This window comes from Leiobunum rupestre, chromosome 4, assembly GCF_980474605.1.
Source record: "Leiobunum rupestre chromosome 4, qqLeiRupe1.1.hap1, whole genome shotgun sequence".
Taxonomy (NCBI): Eukaryota; Metazoa; Arthropoda; class Arachnida; order Opiliones; family Sclerosomatidae; genus Leiobunum; species Leiobunum rupestre.
In genome coordinates, this window is record NC_143387.1 from 37026338 (window position 1) to 37038640 (window position 12303).

Here is a 12303-nt window from a genome sequence, read left to right on the forward strand (position 1 = left end):
ATAGGACTATGAATTTATTTAAGTCACGAATACCTTAAGCCGTCTCCCAAGGTGATAGGCGGGGAAAACATTTGGGGCCGTCAAATCTCTTTACTCATGATTGGCTTCACTTAAGACAAGGCTTAAAACTATCAGTATCTCATTGGATACGGGGCCGTTCATAAATTACGTAACACTGTAAAGCCACGTTCACACGTACCCTCGGAAACGTTTTGCGTCGTTTCTATCTCGCTGCGGTTCGTCTGCTCACGCAGTTGAGTCACGTTTTGAAACCATCTAATTAAAAACGAATGCACACAGATTTTTTTTTTAATTTTAATATGCAAAAAGCCGGAAGATTATTTTCTTGTAAAATATTTATAAAAATTTTATTAGGCGCAAAAAATCCACGATTGTCGATTTTCTTAAAAATTAAAGAACATGGTTCGCAAAAAACCGACTCGATGACGTCACGGATCGCTGCCAAACTGGTCGACGAAGCGATTCAGCCAAAGCGATCTGAAACGCTGGGACGCGCAACGGTCACTGTTCACACGACGGGATATAAACGTTGCGGGAGCGCTCGCATCGTTTCAGAGGGTAGGTGTGTACGCGGCTTAAGGCTTGGAGGGGTTTGTACTATCGGTACAAAAGATTATATTATCAATTATTTTAAGTTAAAGATCCAGTTTAGTGCTTGTTTTCAAGGGCGTATTTAAGGGGTCTCAGGAATCCATACCTCTACTTGGAATGCTTATCGATGTGGCTGACGGTTTTTTGACGTCACTATGTTAACTTAACAAACAACAACGTGAGAGGGGAGCGCGCGCAAAGAGTGGTAATGAGTGGGGTGGCGAAGTGGTTAGCAGCAAGAGGAGCCGGTTTCGATCCCAGCTTGTGGCACTGGGTGAAAACTCGGAAAAACTCCTTCCGCGTTGAGTTTGCAAGTTATTTCCCCACTGGTTTAAGGGGTTTTCCCCCGAGGTCTTCGGTTTCCCCTTTCCATAAAAACTTGTTGAGATTAACGGTAATAGTTAAGTTACGTTCACACTTACCCCTAAATTCGCTTCGTTTAGATAACTGGTTTTTAAAACCAACGTGTGAAATCGCTTCGTGTTGGTTCGGGAAGCAACTCGTCCAAGTCGGTTCGCTTAGAATCGCTTTCAAAATGACAAGGCGGGGAAGTAAAATTGCTCGTATTTTCAAAAATAATGGGGATAAAATTCTAAATAATGTCAAATAATATTACTATATGTATAGTAAACATGATTAACTAATTGTTTTGGGATACACTTTAGTATTTTCAAAATTCTAGTCATAATTTGAAATGGCGTTAAGCCTTGGCTATAAGCGAACCGGGGTGAAGCGATTTCGCACGTGTGAACCAAGAATTATCGTAGGTGGTCCAAACTGGCATACAAACCGACCTAAACTTGGTTTAGGCTCTAGTGTGAACGTGGCTTTATTGTAGGGAGCTGTTGACTCGCGTGGCATGAAGGGCTTGCCACCACCCTCCTACGCATTGTAACCCGGCCACCTGAATAAAAGTCGCTTGATGACTTGGACCTAAGGTGGTACTAGCTTGTCTATTAACATAGCTTATTATTATTATTATTATTATTATTATTATTAAAACTTAATATTCTAACACTCCTATTAAAAATGTTTAATTCAACTTGTCGTAAAATTTCAAATACTAGAATGTGTCTTGAAGTTTTTAAAATTTTAAGTTTGCTTTCCAAGCCTGTATTTTGAACTTAACCAAGCGGTATTTCAATATCTCGATCTATAACTAAAACTTAAATTGAACAGCTGCCCCTTTTTCGGCCCCTCACTGGCTGAATTCGATTAAACATAACGGAGCTGTTTGACATTTTCACCCCGCGGAATTATTTAAAAAGTAGGGATATTTTTTCGTCGTTCCGTTTTGGGCTCTTGGGGGGGAATCAGGCTCGTGGAACTGTCGTAGCGTGACAGGCGGTTCTTTGCATATTCCGGGACATTTTAGGCAGTGGGCGTGGCGACAATGGGCTGGTCGTGGCGCCACACAAATGCCTCGCGAAAGGTCAAATTTAGAAAGAAAAGGGATGTCTTCTCCAAATGAAGCGAGTCCGAAACGTTTCGTGCGTTCCACCGAAGCCAACAAGATGTTGCGACAATCGGAATTTTAAGAACTGAGTACAGAATTTATTCGAAATTCGGACAACCAGTGGCGTACCTATGGTGGGGGGTGGCGGGGTTGGCCCGCCCCGCACCGGGTGACACCCGTTTTGGGGGTGACAACCGACCGTGAAAAAAATAAAATAAAATAAAGAAATTCGAAAAACGTTTTTACACGTTTTGACTAGTCAGCAGCACACCATGATATCCGCACCGGGTGCCACCTATGCTAGCTACGCCACTGCGGACAACTATTGGAAATAGCTTCGACGTTTTATATTAAGTTGGTAAAATTGGATTAAGTTTACGTATTTAAGGCGGAAGGATAAAATCGTGCCGGAGACAGTCACTTCGACAGACCTAATAAGGTCCCCTCGAAAGAGTAGTTATTCGCGTAAAAAGCTCTCCCCGGTGCAGTTGTAACTGAAAATAGATTCTTGGAGTGAACTAGGGCTTTCCTCCACGCTCATTCGAGATAATAGCTGGCTACTCTTAATTCGGCGTGGTTTGGCCGTACTTCCATAACTCGCGAGCGTCTGTCGGAGAAGAATGATATTTAATTGACAGGAAAGTTTTTGCCGAGTCGCTGTGTACGGAAAGGGTAGATTTAATTATCGGCTCGGACGAAGGCAGCCGCGGAGTGCGCTTGAACCGGAGAAAAAGGCGCCGTTGTTATAGCGGCGATGCCTCATTGCCTCATTGATTCCTACTAATTGCTTCTGAAAGGAACGCGAACGTTCCATTATACCCGAACGACGCGCGACCAACGAAGATATTTTTGAATTAAACGAATTAAACGCGCAAAACTTAAAAACCGGCTGAGGTCAAATTGGAAATTAAGTCTCATCTTATTCCGAATAAAAAATTTCGAACATTTTAAATTTTTAATTCTATTATTTTTAAAAGCTATATATTATTAAATAGAATATATCACTTAACTTTCTTAAATTTTTTATTTTGAAATTTTAGCTTCGCTGTTTTTGCAGTGAAAACTATTTAATTTTAATCGTTTGTTCGTAACCGCGTAATAAATTAAATTATTTCTGGCAAATTAAATAATTAAATTATTTTTTGCTAATTATATAATTAAATTATTTTTTTGCTAATTAAATAATTAAATTATTTCTTGCTAATGGCTAATTCTTAAATTATTGCTTGTTAATGGCTAATTCTTAAATTATTGCTTGTTAATGGCTAATTAAATAATTCTTAAATTATTGCTTGTTAATGGCTAATTAAACAATTCTTAAATTATGGCTTGCTAATTAAATAATTCTTAAATTATGGCTTGTTAATTAAATAATTCTTAAATTATGACTTGCTTATTAAATAATTCTTAAATTATGGCTTGCTAATTAAATAATTCTTAAATTATGGCTTGATAATTAAATAATTCTTAAATTATGGCTTGCTAATTAAATAAATCTTAAATTATGGCTTACTAATTAAATAATTCTTAAATTATGGCTTGCTAATTAAATAATTCTTAAATTATGGCTTGCTAATTACATAATTCTTAACTTATGGCTTGCTAATTAAATAATTCTCAAATTATTGCTTGCTGATTAAATAATTCATAAATTATTGCTTGCTAATTAAATAATTCTTAAATTATTGCTTACTAATTAAATAATTCTTAAATTATTGCTTACTAACTAAATAATTCTTAAATTATGGCTTGCTAATTAAATAATTCTTAAATTATTGCTTACTAAATAATTCTTAAATTATGGCTTGCTAATTAAATAATTCTTAAATTATTGCTTACTAACTAAATAATTCTTAAATTATTGCTTACTAACTAAATAATTCTTAAATTATTGCTTACTAACTAAATAATTCTTAAATTAATGCTTACTAACTAAATAATTCTTAAATTATTGCTCATATTTTTGTAGAATTAATACCTTCACCTCCACTTCAAATCATTTCTGACTTTTACTTTCAAACTTTTAAAAATATTCTGTCGATCACGCAACACTAGTTTTTAACTATGAAGAATTTTTGTTAAGAATCATTAGTTTTTTTACGTCGGAAAATATCATCAGTTGAGCCGGGGAAAAATAACCTCGTTGTACGTAATTGGAGTATCGATAAATTGTTGGTATCGAAGAAAGAATGGCGAGGCATCCGTCTGGCATGGTTTAGACAAGTCTAGGCGAGAACAAAGGTCACGTGGCCAAGGCGGGGATACGGATAGCTATCTCAAAATGGGTGGACAGAATCTCAAATCCTCTTTTTTAGCTTTAAATCCGGCACACGTGCTGTTATTCCAAAGCTCTTCGTCTTTTCGTCTTCCGCGCTTATTTGGTAGCAACAAGGACTGTTAGGAACCTCTTACGCTCGACGGTAGTGGCCACGGGCTCGGTACAACTCATTTATATTTAAAATTGTATCCGCTTCCCAACACCGTTTGAAATTGGGTCTGCGCCCGTCCGCGCCGCCCAGAAGAGTTCTAATAGCGGCTCCTCCGCCGAGACCATCCTCCGTCGAATGATTAAAAGAGGATTAGACCTCAGCGCGGAACCCCCGGATCTGGGGAAACGGCACCTCCAACCTAACTTGGATACGTTGCCGAAGCGCTCGCTCGAGATTACCACCGGACACTAGCCGTAGTCCTTTTGCCATTAACTTTCACGTTAGCCGAACTTCGATCGCGGACCGTCAGACGAAACGACCGTTTTTTCTCTCGATTGTACTCTTCGTTTTTTTTACTTTTGAGATCTTAGATTCGCCAAAGTTGTATAATTAGGTGTTAAGGGTGGAAGGCTGGCTGACTCAAAATATTTCGGTTATTTTATTTTTAGCAAAAGGTTGAAGTTGAAAGTCTGTTTAGATTGAGTATCGATATCAATACGTAAATTTATTAATAATTTATTATAATAATAATAACAATAATCTAATTCTTAATAGGCCTTTCTATAAAGTAACATTGGCCTTCTTGTTTAGATGTTGCTGCTGCGTCACGGGTGACGTATCGTTGACGTTTTACTAAGAAAAACCCTGGACATAAGAGTAAATTCGGTGAGGCACCCTGTTTTTAAGCATAAACGGAACTGAACTTCTACGAATTTCGTGACGAATGAGCTACATAAAAACAAGTTCAGCAAGCGTAGCTTATATTATGGAAAGGCCTATTGCACGTTTATTAATTTAAAATAACTAGCATCAATATATGAATTTCTGTGCAAGATACCAATTTTATTAACTTAAATTTAATAATAATATTAATAACAATCAGATAAGCTAATACCCAAAGACTATATAGACGCATCGCTTACTAGACAGGCGTGTTCCTAGGAAAAACCTGTTAATACCTCTGTTAATACCTAAGTTAACAAGTGATTTGTGAAATCAATTACTAGGTAGAATTAGCTTTAACGTGACAATTCTAGTTATAGAATTTAAATGCTCGACACTTTTTTCTGGTGCATATTTCGCTAAGTATTACGGTTTTTCGAGTATCTCTATTTTCGTAATAATAACTGCAACACGAACAATTAGAGGTCGGGGATGCTTAACTTTTATTCAATAGATAAAGCTCTCAAAATTATTCGTAAAACGTTTTGATCAAGTAATTTATATTTCTGTATTATCCGATTAATTTTTTGATAAATTTGTAAAATTAAACGGAAAAACGACTTTTTTTTCGATAAAAACCTCAAATTTTACGAACAATACATGTTTTTTAATCATTTTCCGAAATATTAACTGGTAAATTTCTTTGTTTACATTTTTTTCCCGAAAAAAATCAATTTAATAATGGATAATGATTAACCATCTACGAACAATATCATCAGTATCTTCGAACTCAAAAGTGAAATTCTGCTAGCGCAACTTTTTTTCATCACCGTCGTCGTCTAAAAAGGATTTTCCTAGACACTTTTTGGGCACTCTTTTTTTAAATGGAGCTCAAAAATGGAGAGCTTCAGACAGACCTTTAAAATGATTCTTCGTTACCCATGTCATTTAATTCGAAGTTAGCGAGAGCCAGACAGTTTTGAAAGTCTATGATTAATAGCATTTGTGTTGGACATTTACGTTTTCTTTCTTGTATTGTCTTTATTTTCGAGTTCCTAATGCAATTTGTTCTTGTACTTTAATAGCTAAAAAAATTGTTTTCAAAGAAAAAGGTGACTTTCTTAGAAATAATAGTAACTATATAATAATAATAATTAATAATGTTTAATGTTAATGTACATTTTTGGGCTTGAGGCGTTTTTTTTAGTATTTTTTAAATGTACTTTAACTTTCCGCGGCTTCCAAAAAAGTAGTTTAATATTTTATTTTTATCTCGTGAAATTTTTAAGATAAAGCTTGGGAAGTTTGTTATAGTGTTGTAAGTCGGAAAAGATTCCGCTGAAAATGACCGAGGCCTTTTTTCCGGAATATGTTCCGTATTTTTCCGAAAAAAAATTCATTCCATGATTAGTCTAATATTGTTTGCCAATTAAAATAAAGCGGAATTTTCGTTACATTTTTTTGAATCTAAAAGTAAAACTAAACCTCTAGACTAGCTTCGAACTGATTAACAATGTAACACTATTAATGTTTTGTAGTATATATACTGTTATTAGACATTTTATATCGATAAAAGTTGAAAAAATTAAAAACCCTTATAAAGTAATTTATGTTTCAATTTTTATTTTTTCGATTTGCGCAAAATTTTCTGAAAATTTTATTATTCCTCCAGGCACTCTTAAATTTGAGTCATATAAGGACTTAAGTAAAGAGTGAAGTTTGCGTTTCATTTGGAAAACTATTTAAAGGCAAAACAGTAGTCGTAACGTCCGAACGGTCAACGAAGGAGAATTTACGTAATGTTTAAGGACGGATTATAGTCAAGTGAGACTTAGTCGCGAGTTTCGTCCGCCATTTTGTTCGTGTGTTCCCAGACTTTAAATTCTTTATTTCCCCGTATACAAATGTCAAATGTGAAATTTCCGTTGGTCCGAAACGTCACGGGCTACCAACTCTTCACGGCTTACCTTTAATTAAATGAAAACGTATTTATATTTCATCTCGGTTTATTTATAATGTATGAAAGGCTGAAGTAAGCGGGTTTTTTTTCATCTTCTAAAGCTCTTTGTAATCAAATCACGGCTATGGGGGGGGGGTCTGGCTGTTCCCTTTGGCCCGTTTTTAGTCGTCGCGGGGAACGTCATTAATTAGGCGGCGAAACGAGAAAGTGCACGTTCGGTATAACCCTAATCCGATGACAGGTCGTCGTAGGACGAATTTCGCTTCAACCGCATCGAGCCCCAAAAACAATTAATTAAAAGATCTCCTTCTAATCGTGTCTTCATTATCTCGCCCGAACTCGAGCTTTTATTTATTTTACGTACGTACTACACTAAATATGTTCACTTCGGAGTTCTAGTTTCATCTACCCTTTGGATCAGAAGCGGAATTCTATCCCGTGTTGAGCGTAATTTTCTGGAAAACGGTTCAACCAGAAGTAAATGAACGAAAGTTATCGGAAATAAAATCTGCGGGATTGTTGAAGGATAGGTTATAGTACTTACGTAATGAACTAACTGGAGTTTTTTTTTAGTAAACGTTCGAAACATTTTGAATATTCCCTCCGAGGGGTCGGACATATACCAAAATCCCGTACACTTTGTCTAAATTCGCAAAATCTTTTAACTCCGTCTATGGTAAATTAACATTGAAATCCAAAAATCACTTCAAAAAGAAATGATAAAATCGCCAAAATCTCTACGAAATCCCGTACAAAATAATGGCAAGTGTCCGACCCCTCGATTCCCTCGCTTGTTTAGCCATAAGTTTGAGGCGAACTAAGACCTTTTTTCCTCAAAAACTAAAATAAAAAGTAGTCTTGCCTCAAGGTTCGTAAAAAAGAGCACTATGAGGTTGCCGGATCGCGTGGTTTTTTTATCAATATATTACGGCTTTTGCGTTTCTAGGTAAAATCGTGACGTCACCCAGGGGAGATCGTACTGAAAATCAACGGAGGCCCATCTGGGTGACGTCATCAATTTTATCTCGTACAGAAATTTTTTCAAACATCTTCTTGGTCGAGACCCCTTGGTCTTGCCTAACTTGTTAAAATGTTGCTCTTACGTCACAAGATCCAGCTTTATTAGTATATTCTTCGGCGATTTTCCCGCGCGCTAGAAAAAGCTATATTCCTCGCGAGTGTAGCGCGTGCTCGTAGACTTGTAAAAGTAAGTCTGTGACGTAAGAGCAACATTTAAACAAGAAGGCCACGTTACTTTATAAAAAGAACTATTGTAGATATCGCTTAAAGCTAGGAGCAACAAACACAGCAACACGTCAAAAGTCGTGCATTTTCTTGCGTACAATTTTCATTGGTTAGACGCTTTATCTCCTTCTGCTGTTGGAAGGGGAAAATTTGGAAATTGTCTTCCCCCTCGCCCGTAAAACGTTCAGCGTAAAGGCTCGTCCAATGAAATTTGTACACAACAATGCGTTAGCGTGTTTAAAGGCTAGCTGCGTTCTCCTTTTGTTTGTTACTCCTAGCTTAAAGTATAATTTACGAAGGAGAAATTCTTCCACTTACTAACCTCACTAAAGGATATCGAATGTTACTCTAGAAAGCCTTGTGTTCCTTTTCCATTTGGGGGCGGGGCTTCATAATCTTTATTCTATGTCACTAATATTTCTTTCCTTGAATAATATGTATTTAATATTTGAATCTAACTCGGTGTACGGTGAGTCAAATATAAATAGGGCTCGGCGTTCGGATAAGAAATTTTTCGTTCATTTCTTTTATATCCATATCCGAAAATTATCCGAATAAAAACTTATTTGTAGCATATTAAATCGTATAATAGTCGCAAATAATATCCATAAATAATGATGATTTGAAATTTTGGCGGTTAATTTATCGGTTTCCCCGAGCTCTAAATATAAACATATTTTGTAGTCTAATAATTTTTCAAATTTCTAAGCCTATATTATAGAGGTTGATATAAATTTTTGAAGGTAAAAACGTTTACGGTTTATGCCCATTAGCACGGTTTCCCAAAAGCGCAGTGTCCCAAAAGCGCGGTTCCCATTTGCGCAGTTCCCAATAGCACGGTTTCCGAAAAGCGCGGTTTCCTGTTTGCGCACTTTCCCGTTTGCGCACTTTCGCTATCTCAACAAATGGGTTGAAAACACCGAACCTAACCTACAGTGCCTACGCGCCTGCGGCTCGCCCGGCTAAGCTAACCTAACCTAACCTAACCTAACCTAGTCATTCCATATTCAAAGTTATATACACTGAAATTTGGATAATTAAACCGTGCTTTTGAGAAACCGCGCTTTTGAGAACTGCGCTTTTGGGAAACCGCGCAAATGGGAACTTCGCAAATGGGAACTGCGCTAATAGGAACTGCGCTAATAGGCAGATACCACGTTTACTAGGGTTCGCGAATGGTTTTTACGTTCAAAATATTGCGTTTGACAATTTACAATGCTTTCGTGATGTAAAGAAGTTTCTAGAAATACGATGTTAAATACTTGTTTGTTAGTAACGAGCGTCTAATTAGAAGCGCCAAATTACTCTGTTTTGCCACGCATAAAATTAGCATTGTTAACATTTGGAACAATTAACGACCGTAATGAAAACGATAGGACTAGTATAACTCCATTTGGACCAAGAGCGCGATTAAGCATTTTTAAATACTCAACGCGGCGTAAAAAAATGAAAGGCGTTCGAGAATTAATAAAAATGGGGGAATTAAAACCAGGAGAGAGGCATTTAACCGTAATTACAGGGTTTGGAAACTAAATGAAAGCTCGCTGGAAAAACCATTACGAGCATAGTGGCCGTTGAGAAAGAACGGACTTTTTAGCCGAGTTCGACTCCCAACGGCGTCATCTTTAACGCCCTGGCGGTAGCTTCGAACGGTTTACGTGTGACGTCACGATACATCCGTTTCCTTAGTTTAGACCGGATGTACTTCTGTTTTTCGGAGGATTGGTCAATGGCTCGTTTCCGCCATTTTCTTCCTTCCGCCGCGGAACGCGAAAAACTGGGAAATGGAGGCTTTTTCGGGGTGGCTCTATTAAAACGATCGTTGCTCCACCCCGCGGACCATTCCAACCACTCACACACATATATATACACACACACCCACTTACATTTAAGATTTAATTTCATAAGATTTAACCCGTTAAAAAATAGTTAACATAACGTAAAATTAATGGAATCCATTTGTTCGAGCTCGTATTTACGCTTGGCTCATTTTTGTCAGTTTTCAATAAGTGATTCGGTAATAAGGATAATGTTTTCCGCGTCAAATTTACATAAAAGAAAGCTACTGCGCCCACCAAAACTAAAGAGTAGCGTTTTTAGGTCTAATAAAAGAACAATGTACTTGTACCAAGAATTTATTCCCCTGAAAAGAGAATGTGCGGATATCGCCCTGTTAGTCTCGTGATTTCCGGAAGAAAAACCACGCCCCTCCTACTTTCCGCTTATATTCCTTCCCCCCCCTTTTTCCGGGTAAGGGGGGAAGACACTCCGGTAGGATAACGGGCTCTCTCTCCGAGTGGGCGGGGAATATATCCCGGGAATGACAAAAACGGAGGTTTGCGTAGCCTCCAACAACCTAGCACGTTCTCGCTAACTGACAGAGTAAGCTTTTAGACTTAACGTCGCGTTCTAATTATACAAGGCCGTTTCGTAATTTTGGAAACAGACCGTGTCACCGCGGCTGGCTGGCCATTGGTACGCGCCGCGGATAGTCCACCGTCCCGCAATGACATCAATTTGAAAAAGAGTCGCATCGTCGCTTATTTATTTATGCCTTTGTTGTAATTTTGTTCCGATAATTTAACTAAAGGCTACACGTGGGTCGACTACGGTTTTTACGAAGGGCAAACAGACGAGGCGCGTTCAAATCTATATCTGCCGCAATTTATTCCGAGTGCGACGTTAGATAGCTATTTATTTACTAACGAACGACTGAAGAAGAGCCTCGGCTCGAAACGTCTTGTATAAAATAAGTTTTATCTTCTAATACCATGCCGTTTTCTCTGAATTAAACATAATTTCTACTAATATTCACCATGGTAAATAATAAGTTTAATATATTTATTTACACTTTTAATCATTGTATGTACGGTATAAATTAAGACTTCGTTTATCATATTGAAACTTTGAAACCGCTACGCTACTCGCTACTACCGATTTTATTGCCGCTGTTAGATCCCATCGTTAGTATTGTTATTTTTGAAATTGCTTTTCCAAATATGGCCTTATTTCCGTATCAAAAGATTAACAAGACGTTCAATATACTAACACGAACCTTTTTTGTCTTGAAAAAATTGATTTTGGCCCAAAAGGTTGAAACGAATTTTCGCCGCCATCTTAGGGGCTGCCGCCAGCGCCCCTAACCCCGTATGAGCGATTTGCGAACTATCCTAACTTTTAAAATCGCGCAATTTAGGCTTAAATCTCTTAAAACTGGAGCGCGCCGCGCGTGCAAAACAATTTTTTTTGCGTCTTCAGCAGCGCGCGCTTTTACTTCTCACCAGGTGTCACGGCGGACGCGCGCTTTTCGATTTCCCGAAATTTCTTTATTTTATTAAAAATTAACCACTCAATATTTTTTGATGCGGTTTTCGCCATAAATTTTAGTTTTTAATGGGCTGTAGGGCTATCTATCTGGTTAAAGCTTGACCGTTCCCCTTTAAATATCAATAATGTTTATTTCGAATTACATTTACGCGTAGTGTGTACATTGTGTGTAATATCGAATTCGATTTAATCTCCTATATTTGAAATACACATATTTCATCAGAAAAGCCACGTTCACACTAGACACTTTGGAACTGTTTTAAAACGGTTTCGAACGATTAATTTGTAAACTTTTGCTTATCGTATGGCTATTAATACAGTTAACACCGAAAATGTTCAATATTATCTTTCGAAACGGTTCCAAAGTGTCTAGTGTGAAGACGGTTACAGAGAGGTTAAATAGGTACGTATTTAAATCACTTTTAAAGTGTGTCTTGGATCGGTCCCCCGACCAGCCACTAAACATTGAAGCCTTACTTTTTATTTGAAACGCAATTGAGAAATGAAAAAAGGTAAATAGAGCACTATGGAAAAACGGGTTGTTTAAGGAATTTGTTTTAGGCGGCTCTTGGCTTTAGGAAAATCTTTACGAAGCGTGACATACAAATGCA